Here is a 12,018-nt window from a genome sequence, read left to right on the forward strand (position 1 = left end):
CACGCTGAGGAAAGTGCAGAAGCTCTGTACATGCGTGTGCGAGAGAGATTCACGCGATGCGTATGACAGTTTGCATACCAGACTCGGCGACAGAGTAGGGACCACAGGTGAGTCCCCAAGAGATCTGCTTCGCCGAGAGGATTTCTCCAGCCCCTAACCACAGAGGAGAAGTGCTCAGCTCTCCAGCTGCTCGCCAGAGTTGGCGGTTCTGATGTGTTTCAACTGAAAATAACCAAGAATAGAAAATAACACGTAATAAAAAGTCCCCAGCCAAGCAGCCGTGTGCGCTGCGGTTCCTCTCAAATGAGCGCTCCCCCGGGGGCTGAGGTCTCGGTGGCCGGGCGAGAGAAAGGTCTGCAAAGGGTTAAGCCGCTGACTTGCTTGCTAGGCAAAGTTTGAGGAAGAGTATGTCTGAGGCTGAGTACGCTGCAGCCCCGCGTTTGAAATCTGTCACCCTCACTTAGGAGCTCTGCATCTCTGGTTGTCACCGGTGAATAATGATCACACGGCGATAAGATCGCTCCGTGGCGTTGCGCCGGAGCCGCCGGGGGAAAGAGAAGAAAGGAAATTACGAGGCGTTTAACCGCTTTAGCAGGGTGTTCTTCAGTGTCATCGGTGGGTGTCAGGGTCAAATGACCGGCTGGACAGCAGCTTGGCAAGAAAATTTCCTTCCTCCTTTCCTTGAGAGAAACCTTGGGTGATGGTGACCATTGGCAGCTATGGAAAACAGAGACCTTGGTGGTGATCCTTAAAATAATACCATGCCGGAGCCCAGCTGTTCTGCCACTTTCTCCCCTTTCAACCTGCCGGACCCGGTGGGCTTTGGGTGACCTACCGAGGAGGACCCACCTCCGCAGGAGCAGGTAACGGCTAGTTAAGTCCCTTTTGGGACTGACACGATCTTGATTTGACCAAAGTGTGTCCTGAGCACCTTTCTCTGATTTGAAGTGTGGGCTGGTTGAGGGGCCAGCGGCAGGGAGGGGGACAGGCACAATTCCCCCTAACCTCTCCGAGCCTGCGGGGCAGGGCAGCAGCCTGCAGCCTTGCAGAAGTTTTTAGCATTCCCACTTTCCTCCGTGATTGGGGGCACAGGGGGCAGAAATGCCTGTGAGCGACAAAGGTCTGCTTTGCCTTATGTGTTGTCGACAGGTTGCTAATATCGGGGACTTGGAGAAAGAAGGGACGGGTGGATAGAGGATGGGAAAGTCTTAGAAGGGGGATTTTTTTCACGAGAAATGCACCGTTTGTCCATCAGCTTCGGGAGAGATAAATCATGCGCAAAAAAGTGCTCTGAAAAGTATGCAGAGCCTTAAAAAAAAAAAGAAAAAGAAGAAAAAAAGTCAGGTCTCAAAAAGTCAAGGACCCAAACCAGCCTTTGAAAAAGGTTGTTCGCTCGCCTTTGGACCCTGCGGGGCTCCTGATCCTTTCATCCCTCCGGACCAGCTGGGAGCTGCAGGCAGAGACTGGAGTTCAGAGCACCCCGTCTCTGAGCCGGGCGTACAGGCTCTCCCCGCGGGTCCGACCGGTGCCAGACCCGCTCCTTCCCGGCCGGCTGAGCCCCGCGGAGGGCCCCGCGGAGGGCCCCGCGGAGGGCCCCGCGGAGGGCCCCGCGGAGGGCCCCGCGGAGGGCCCCGGGCTCCCTCCCCTCCGTCCCGCGAGCCTAGAGCAGACCCCGGCCCCCGAGGCAGCGTCCTCAACTCCTTTCCCCCCGCCGAGTCCCCTGAGAAATGCCGGGCTACCTGCGCTCCCCCTTCCGCCCCCCTCCCCCCCCCATCACTCCGCGCATCTGCGTAGGTGAGGGCACAACCTATTCTCGGAGCGGGCAGGCAGCCCAGCCCGGCTCGGCTCGGCTTGGCTCGGGGCTATCAATATGCGGGGGGTCTCCTAAGCCCCCCTGGAGGGCACCGGGCGCAGGGCAGGGCGGGTGCGTGGGGGCAGGAGCCGCGCCGATTACACCGCGGCCGGGCTGACCCTCGCCGGGGCTCCGCGACGGGCTCCTCGTACGGCTTATTAAGCCTTTGAAGTCGTGAATAATTGAGGCCCCTCCAAGGGAAGGGCGAAGGAGGTGCGGAGACAATGGCGAGTGATTCAGCTTTTGAGGTACGGCTGAGCAGAAAATGCAAGCTAGTGAGCAGCCAGGGGTGAGGGGGAAGCAAACCCCGAGGCATTTCACTTGCCTTTTCTGTTTCCTCGACACATGGCACTGATCAGCTCTCCTCTCCCCCATCCCTCCCAGCCCCTCTCTTAAAGTAACTCGCAGCAAAAGCCGTATTGTGCATTTTCATTACCAATGGAGGAGTTTGAGGCAAATTCTCTTCGCACACCCCACGTCCTACCTTGACGGCTGTATCCTACCGCTCAAGTGCTTCTCGGTATTAAGCAGTGTTGCCTTTAAGCGGACTTGTCAGGACACGGCTGTAGTAGCTTAGTAGGGAACTGGGCGGCGGGGGAAGGGTTACCCCGAAACAAGCGCAGACAGCCCGGTGTGCATATACACGCACACGGACACTCACACGCACACGCGCTGAATGCGCACAGGAGACATGGGGGGGCGTGTTAGCGCTTTAGGGCAAAAGGCGGTTTCTCCAGTGGTTTTGAAGTCTTTCTGACTGATGATGGAAATTAGACGGAATACTAAAGGAGGTCCGTCTCTTCCCTGAGGGTTGGACTTTCTTTTATTCTGTGTTATATTTATTGAGTACTGCTATTGCCTACCTCAAACTTAGCAGGGGGGGAAGGAAAGGGAAAGAAGGGGGTGGGGAGGCGCGCGTGGCGGCGGCTGCTCATGAAATATCGCCATGTTGGTGGAGAGCAGCGCGGCTGTAATTATTGCTAGCGAGGGCATCTCCCAGTTAGGACCGCAGCTCGGGGAGTTTTTCAGCTCACTCCCCGGCTTCCCTTCCGATACACCCCGAGAGCCCCCAGAGCAGCGGGGCCGAGGCAGCCGCGCCGCGAAGGGCGGCAATACTCGCACCTTCCTTCCCCGCAGCCCCGGCCCGCAGCGCTCCGCGGCGAGGCGGGGCGGGGGTCCGGGGGCTGCGCAGCCCCCCCCCCCCCCGAGCAGCGCCCCCCGCTTGGGTCCCCTCGCTGAGAGTAGTGGGAGAGGGCGAGTCCAAAGGGACGGAGCTCGCTAAACTGCCCTCAGCAAGCAATGGGTTAAAAGCGGGGGGGGGGGGAGACGGAAAGAAAGAAAAAGAGAAAACCTAGCTTGACTTTGCCTCTTGGAAAGCTTTAGGTTGCAGCCCTGCCTTCCAAGCATTCTTTAAACTAGAAATGTGGGAGGGACTCCAGGAGAGAGAGAGAGAGATGGCTATCAACTGAATTCATTACTGTAAACATCTCCCTGGGGTGTCAGGCAGGGAGGAAAAAAAGGCACGACTTACATTAGCAGGGAATAGTCAGATCTGAGGCATCATTACTGCTAAGATCAGCCTGCAATCCCGGCTGAAGGCAGGCGCAGGACTCGGAGAGAGCCAGACACGCACACTCACACATCTACTTCCATCTACACATGTGTCCGATGCCTTCTCCGACTTCCAAGGGTCCTGGGTCTCCCTGCCTGATCCTCATGTGATCCCCTCATCATTTGGAGAGGACGGAAAGAGAGAAAAAGGAAAGAGAGAAGCCCCAGGACCAGGCGTACCCGCGGCCCCTTCTCCTTTATTTTTTACCGGAGACGGAGGAACGGCGGGGGGAAGAGCGAGCGACCCGAGGAGAGAAAGTGCGTTGGGGATGCCAGAGCCGCGGGCTGCGCGCCGGAGGAGGAGGTGGCGGAGACGGGGGGAGGACGATGCCGCTGCCTCCTAAGGGCGGAGGAAGGCGCGGGAGGCGCGGGGGTCGCTCCGGAGCGGCGGCGGCCGGCGGGGAGCGGCGCTGGGCGGCCGCGCTGCGCGGCGCGGAGGGCGGCGGCCACCACCGAGGAGCGGCGGCGGCGGAAAAGTTTTGGTGTGGGGGGCCAGAGGCGCGGAGGGGGATTACGATCGGTGCCGGCGAGGGATTCCCAGACGCCGCCAGGTACAGTTGGGATTTCATTTCTCTCTCTTTTCCTTCCTGGTAATTCTAGCCCCGGGCGATTTAGAGCCGCGGTGCCCTTTGCCTTCTCCGAGAAGGCAAAGTTGAGGAGCCGGGATCAGGCCGCGCGTCGGAAATATCGCCTCCGCCTCATTACAGCCCCATGTCTGCGAGCGTGCGGCGCCGGGCACGCACACGCCCGAATTTATGAATGGCCGGCGGCAAGTGTTAGGAGGGTCCCCGGGTTATTTTACGCCGGCGTCTCGGTTCCGAGTGGGACTCGGAGCTCGCAGCTGCAGCGGGGTCCCGCATCCCCGGTCGCATTTCAGTGCCGAGCGGGCGGGTGCCGAGCCTGGCCGGGCCCCCACGCCGTGGCCCCCGCACGGCGCCGGGCGGGGAAGGGAGAGCCGAGAACTGCCCCTGGTGCGGGGGAACCGGCAGAGCGCCTGTGTTAGTCCCACCATTAGTCGAATTCGGGAGGCGGGTTTGGGCAACGGGACCTGTAAAGGTGAGCCTTACTCGGAAGAGGCAGTCGGCTTAGCTTGGCGCTGGCAAGCATTAAGAGATCTACGGGGAGAGCAGGGAGCTGCGCCCGGCAGGAGGATCCGTCAGATCCCCATCAGCAGCCTCCGGAGCGGGGCTGGGGGTGAGTGGGTGGGGGCGAGGCTGAGAGAATTGGATCAAGACTTCGGAATGCAAAGGAGCCCCTCGTGGACCTGATGAGTTAGGTGGTGATCTCTGGCAAAATAATAACAAATACTGCGGGGAGGTGGGGGTGGTGAGCAATAGAATACCAGATCGCAAAAAGAAATCAAACAGCTGAAAAGACCTCTCTAGAGCATGAGATAAAACGCCATAAAAGATGAAGAAATCAGGAGCAAAGTAAGAGAGTGGGACTCTCCACCTTCTTTTTGGAATGGGAATCCGTCAACAGGAGCTTTTAATTAATTTTAATGGAGGAAATCTCTTTTAAGGCTTACAATAAGCTAATAAATCCAGGGCACAAATCCGTGTAAATTCCTGTACTGTGTGTGGAAGGTACTGATTAGATTTCTTCAGATGCTGCTTTTTGCAATGCAGAGCTCGGCTAAATAGAAAGGGAGAGGTTCCTTGTATGAGGAGCAGGAAAAGATACTAAAGCAAGTCAGACCTCTCTCACACACAGAGACGCGTACGTACATGCACACACACACACGCGTGCACAAAGACAGGGTGTGTGTTAAAGAGAGGTTTATTTACTGCATCTAACTTTACAGTGCTTGCAGGGAAATTAAACAGGCTAGAGGTTGAGACTCATCACTACTTGGGTTTAAAAAACCCAACCAACCAGACAAAAAGCCCCCCCAAACTTCCATGGACTTAATTCCTTGCTTCAGTCACTGGCATGGTCTTTCTCCAAGAGCACCTTTATATATTTGTAGTTTAAGAGTAAATTAATGAATTGATTTCAGATATATGTATTTTTGGAAGGAGAAAAATCCATCCTGGTATTTTTTCAAAACACTTAAAAGGTACTGTACCTATACCTCTATCCACCTTTCTCTCCTTTCTTCCTTTAAAGAGCCAATGTATGTTATCACTGAGATATAATATTTGCATAATGAGAAAGACACAACAGATGTTATTTAAAAGTCACAATTCTAAGTGACAAAAGTGATGTTAAAATGTTAGTGTTGATCTTGTTCCTGAAAATTATGTGAGGAGACATTTCAAACATCATTAATGTTTGTAGGAGGTTTGCTATTTAAACGGTTGTTCCCTATCCTGATATGGTAGCTAGGCAGTTAAAAGTAAGAGAGTGCAGGCCTGGAGTACTGTAGGTGAAGTAAGTCAGAGCACTGTGTAAATACAGTGTCTGTAAAACTACCCGTGACTAGAGCAGTTGACAGTGTTTTCCAAAGTCCAAGGCTGTAGCAAAAAGAAGTGGTGCTGGAATGCACCCAGCGTTCTTGAAAGAGTCGCTCCTCACATACACATACACCCTATATTTTGTATAAGGTGATGTTATCTGTGTTTGGCTCTGAGAGTCTGGATCTAATTTGAGCCACTGTTACAAGTCACATTTATATCCTGGCCTGCTGGATAGTTTGATTTAGAATGTAGACATATCTCCTTTGCGCAACCCTACACCCTCCCAGTTGGAATCTGCATTACATAGGCTATGGTTTCCTTCGAGAATCAAGAATGTGCTTGCCTTTAACTGCTAAAAATAGCAGTATCTAAAATGTAGGATGTTATTAGGGCTGACTTCCCTACGCTTGCTGCAGAAAAGAAGGAGAGACATAGTTTTACCAAGTCAAGAATACAAAAAGGAGTTCAAACAAGCATCGCTGTCAGGCTTTTCCTGTACTGCACTTTCTATTTAAAGGACTAGAAAGAAGGCACACTTAAGATAATATTGTTTCTAGGAAGGTGAGAACTTTATTTCTTAATCATTTCTGCTACCTCTTTAATCTCAAAATGAGTTCATTTTTCACTAGATTACTTTTGTGCAACTTTCAGGCTTTTACCAGACAGATTCAAATCCAGTCCATTAGTGACCTCTATCTGTGAGAAGTGTATAGTCAATGGTGATTTTTTCCCTTTTTCTTCACCATAGTGGATTGGAAACTCAGGCTATAAATTGTTTTGGTCTTTTATACCTGCAAATCACCTAGCTTGTCAGGTTATCAATGTCATACCCATTACCGACAATGCGGTTTCCTGTTTTTTTAAACAGGAGAACAAGAAAACCAAACTCCAGTTCCAAACATGAATCCAGACCTTGAAAGGAACTCTAAATCTATTCCAGCTATTCCAGTGATAATATGATGAACATTTACAAAAATCAGAAAAATAAAAAGTAGCCAGTGGTATTGAACATCAGTAATAAAGGAATTGCACTTATGTTCATCTGATAGTTTAATACTTACTCTAAAACAGGCTGACTCTATGTGAAATTTTATTGCCCCTGAGTGCTTACATAATAACTGAAACTTGAGACAAACACTCAGACCAGATATACTATAAGTAGACTTTATAGTAGCAGGGTGTTTAAAAAATGTAAAAAAAAATTCCAGCTGTGTCTATATTAGGAATACATGTCAGAGATCAAGGAAAAGGGGGTCTTTATAAACAGATGGTCTCTTTTAGGGGATTATTAAACCCAGCTTCCCAGTACTAATTTGTCTCTTGTTTATATCCAGAGCTATATTCCATGTTTTAGTTAGTGATTGTAAATGGCAGTTGAGGACTTGATCAGCAATATCTTTGGGTAGGTGAATACCACTGTTTGACATTTCCCAGACTGTAGTTGATTACTTCAGTCCTTGGTAATATGATGTTTTTAGGTGTTTCCTTCCCTCCCCCTTGGGCAGTCTTTTTAGGAGTCTTTCTGCCAATGCTTTTTATTTATTTCCTCAAGAAAGCAAAAGAGCTGGAACTTGCCCCAGAGATATAAAAATTGTTTTTTATTTTCTTTTGGTAAAACAAATATTTTGTTTTGTTTTGGTTTTTTTGTCTTTTATAAAAAACAATGGAAAAGAATAATATATAGTTATTATTGTAAAGAAGGCTAATTTAACATACACTGAAGATAGGAGTTTTAGTTCCCCTACAGCTGTGTGTAACCTACACCTTTCAAGTAATTGACTTTTAAAGAAAAACAACCACAAAAAATCACCATTAAAATATGTTTCTTGGCAGGCATGTTTTATTCATTTATTTAAAACAAACCCAAACCTTAATCCATAGGTAATACTCAGGAAAGAAGCGTTTGAAATAAAAACTATTCTCTGTTTAACAAATTATATTCTAGTCACATCAAACAATATGTCCCAGGAATAGTGCAATTTAATCCGGTATTTTCAGCCACTGGTGAAAGGTGTTGGGACGTTCTTATACCTTCCTTTTTTTTTATTGATCATTTACCCAGCTAGCAGGTTGTTTTTTTTTTCCCTTTTCGATTCCTTCTTCTGACATGGCCCTTTGAACTGAATCAAAATTAAATACTAGCAACAACTTAAACCAAATCCATCATGCTCTATTCAGCATTCCTGAAAACTTAGTGATGCATAAAGAGGTCCGTAAAATATCCCTTCTAAAAAGAAACCTTGTGCTATCTATCAGCTCTACCTAGAACAATCTGCTCTATATTTTAATTCAAGATATAACTGCTTTATTTATTAATTTGTTGTAGAGGAAACCTTTTCTAGCCTAGTTTAATGTGAGGATATATTTATAAAGGCATACAGCACGGAGAATGGTTGATCATTCAAAGGTACACTGTCATTGAGACCGATCCTTCAGTCCTTGCAAGCAAAACTCAATAGGCTTTCGATGTACAGGATCAGATCATTGCTAGACTTGGTCCTGCAAAGTGATGATTTTACTTTGGCCCCAGGTGAGAGGTGGCTTGCTTCCAACAGCCCCTGATCAGTATTTTGTAGGATCTGTCCCTTACAAAGCAGAATATTAAAGGTCACAGACAATATTCTGGCTTGGCCTTCAAGTCAATAGGCCACTTTCATAACACTTAATCACCAGCTTCCTATTCGCAAGGTAAATTATGATTGTAATTTTCTGCGACAGTTATGGATTAAAGACTGAAGAAAAAGAATAATTTTCAAAGGTAGTTTGGACAATAATCTGTAGATTACTGTAATGGTCTGCAGTCTGGTTTTACAAACCCCAGCCCAGGTAGGGACATACCTTGAGCTACAGAATACAGAAGAGGGCATTTAGTTCCTTTTATCATAATTTATTTGTGAATATATCACAGTGAAAAGGTTTGGATGAAGGGGCAGAAGTTCTGCTCTTTGGTGAAAGTTCTTTACTGTAGCCAAGTTGTCATGGGTAATCTAATTATCTTATATATATTATAGATGCCTATATTATAGATGACAAATCAGTTCCTTCCTGAACACGATTGAATTAATCCAAAACTATTCCACAAACTTTATTCAGACGAAAATTGATAAAATTTGCTTAATGTGAGGGATCTTGAGGGAGAATTGCAGGCAAAAGATTTTGGAATTCCATCTCTCTGATGCATTAGCCATTCACTGTCATGCACTTCTGTGTTCAGCAAGGTCTGGGCAGGCTGATGGTAGGCACTTCTCTCGTAGTAAATACTGTAAACTGTATGGTAGTACTACATGACCCATTAAGAGCAGGAAAGGTCAGAGCTCTGAATGAAAAGCTTCATCAGCACCTTCTGAGAACTGAAATCAGTGTGCAGCAGTGTCATTCCCAGTTCCTGCTGGCAGCTTTTGTCATTCCTTCATCAGAACCAACAGGAAAAATTAAAAGAGAAGAGCTTTTCTCGACAATACTTCCGGTCCTGCACCACGTAGGCGCATGAGTGGCTCATGCCTTGCTGAGCTGTTCCTTAAGAGTTAGCCAAGAGGCATCGTGTGGAAAAGGGTTGCCTGTGTGGGGAAAGGACAGAGCGCTCCCGCAGCGTGTCCTAGCACTGCCGGGAGCCTTCAGTGATGCTCGTACCCAGTCCTCAATCTTCACACAGGTTGCAGAGGACCAAACCACGGTCAAACTGCAGTCACAGGATCATCAACCACAGGCTTGTAGGTTCAGAGTTACAAATATTTCTTTCTCTTGAGATTTCCTGTGTGCTTTTCCTACAGAGAAAAAGAAATACAATATTAGAACTGTTTTAAAATGGGTATGACATTCACAATGTCATTGGAAATGAATGCAACAAAAAATAAATATTATTTTATATCAGCATCTTACTGACAGAAAAAGAAATTTAATATACAGTTCTGAAGAAGAATGCAGGTTTTATATATATATACACATATATATAATTTGTGTATGTGTTACATAAATAGGTGACTGTGACATTGTCTATAATCACAGAGGTCTCTTCAGACCCTTCAAAGCATATATAATGAATTTTCATTCAAAATTTAATGTTGTTGGTGAACTGCAAATCAAGTTAAATAAGAAGAAAAACTTATATTTTTCTTCCATTGTGTTGGAAGTTTCTATACTGGGTAAAAAAACCCGAGGTGCTCCCAAGAGGTCGTGCTCCCAAGAGGTATTGCTCCTAAGGTCGATGGAAAGAGTCTGTAGCAAACTTATCTGTGCTTATGAAATATAACTTCACAGCTGAAAAACTGCTTTTTAAATTAATGTATTTGATTCCAGACTCAATCCTTCTCTCTTTCAATGGCAAGTTAATTTCACAGACACTCTTCTCATGATTAGAGATTACTCATGTGAGTAATAATTTGAATACCCCAAAGTGATGTCATTTAGCTATAATTGAAGATGATACAACCCCAACAGTGTGTCTTTGGTTATACTAATGTATATATGCTTTCATTAGCAGTTTCTTCATGTGTGTATGGAAAAACAAGCTATGTATGTACAAGTCATTTAAATGACTAGAATTGCATCCGTATTAGGATTGTAGCAGTATATGTGTTTGTTACAGACACAGCCTACATAGGTACACTTCTATAAAAATGATCTGTAGACTAGGCATCGAGTGTGCATATCATTTAATAAATTATGATTTTGGCAAGTGAGGTGATTTTAGTGAGCCTCTTGCATGACTGAAATGCTACCTGAAACCATGTGAGGTGTCTCTAAATGAAGGAATATGTGTTAGTAGTACCTTATAATTTCATTTGTGATCTAGGAAGTTTTTCCTAGGTGGTGCTTCTTGTGTCATTGAGAGATTTGCATCCAACTAAATGTACCCCATTTAGTAATCTTGTTCATCTGGTTTCACGGGCCACTTCACTGACTGATCTAGGTTTAACCTTATTCTTATCTTTAACCACTTAGCTTTGGAGTTAGTCACAAATGCTCCTAGACTAAACATTATTTCTTGAGCCATATCAGTTGAAAACTTGCTGTCTATTTCATCATTTGTTATAATTATGATAAAAAAAATAAATCACTGATACCTGAATTGGTATGAAGCTGGATTGGGTGGTTGGAGGACTCCAATTTAAAAAGTTAATGCTCTATTACATCATGTTGTCCTGATTCATTACTGTAAGCCTCCACATTATTCATTGAACAAGAGAATCTGGAGGTGGAAAGGACATATAAGGCTAACCAACAGCTCACAGTCATCTCTCTAGTATACTCATAGAATCTTCATTCTTGATTTAAGTGTTTCCAAAGATTTTGTCTGATATTTTATCTTTTGAACTGCCCATAGAAAATTAATTTCCAACACAAAATAAGTAAATTAAACAAGCAAAAAGTGCCATTATCCAGCCTGATAAATTTCTCCTTCTTTAAAACAAATTTAGCAGGCTAACAACAAATTTCCTCATACTGAAGATGAGTATACAGTTAGAGACTGCTAAAATTTAACAGAACCTGAACACATACACACAGACACATGGAGTCATTCCCAACTGTATTGCTAAATCCTGTGTATCAAATTGGTATATGCCCAACAGTGATTTTTGAAATAGCTCGTTCTGGCCCTGTGCCATGCTGCTCAGTGAAGAGCTTTTTCTTGCAGCAGTTCAACAGTAAATTGTAAAATGCATTTTGCCAGTGGAAGTCTTTTTTTTTATTTGAAAAATTACTTTCGCTGTTTGACAAAATTAATTTCAGAACCTTATTCTTTAGCGTTTGTGCAACAGAATAATAGTCTTTACTCAGAGAGAAAAATGTCTACCATTATAGCTTTGAAAATACTTAGGCAAGAAAGAAGCATAATGGACACCTCTCATTTTTTTTAAATGTGCACTTTGAATGCCACGGACAGAGCCAAGTCCCTTATAATTGCCCAGAGATGCCTAAGCCTCTATGGCAGAGCATCTGACAGTAAGGTTACTCTAATTGCTTTATCCATGTTGTGTCCTATCAAAATCTCTTTTTTATTCATGTGGTATTGTGTATTCATAATCATAAACATGCACGTACATGCATGCAGGGGGACACACACAAACAAAATGTAAAATAAAAAAGAGATTTATGAGAGAATTAGAATGGCAAAAGATCATTTAGCGAAATCTATTTCCTTCTGATGCTTAGTTA

At 45.8% G+C, this 12,018-nt stretch overlaps 1 protein-coding gene and 1 long non-coding RNA gene across 3 annotated transcripts in view; one reads left to right on the forward strand and one right to left on the reverse strand.

Moving 5' to 3' along the window:
• The window catches only part of LOC128139866 (uncharacterized), a 20,074-nt gene extending 17,568 nt beyond the window's left edge, over nt 1-2,506 (reverse strand). Inside the window, exon 1 of the long non-coding RNA XR_008234539.1 lies at nt 2,337-2,506. This is a non-coding gene — a long non-coding RNA (uncharacterized LOC128139866). The remainder of the gene's footprint in view (nt 1-2,336) is intronic.
• FLRT2 (fibronectin leucine rich transmembrane protein 2) overlaps nt 340-12,018 on the forward strand; it is a 64,383-nt gene continuing 52,704 nt past the window's right edge. The window contains exon 1 of one of the 2 annotated variants that reach the window (XM_052782922.1): nt 340-863. The gene's annotated coding sequence lies outside the window, so the exon portion shown is untranslated. Of the gene's footprint in view, nt 864-3,893; nt 4,015-12,018 lie in introns of those variants that run through there. The other variant, XM_052782921.1, reaches the window with a different exon arrangement.

The sequence above is a fragment of the Harpia harpyja genome, chromosome 3 (genome assembly GCF_026419915.1).
Source record: "Harpia harpyja isolate bHarHar1 chromosome 3, bHarHar1 primary haplotype, whole genome shotgun sequence".
Taxonomy (NCBI): domain Eukaryota; kingdom Metazoa; phylum Chordata; class Aves; order Accipitriformes; family Accipitridae; genus Harpia; species Harpia harpyja.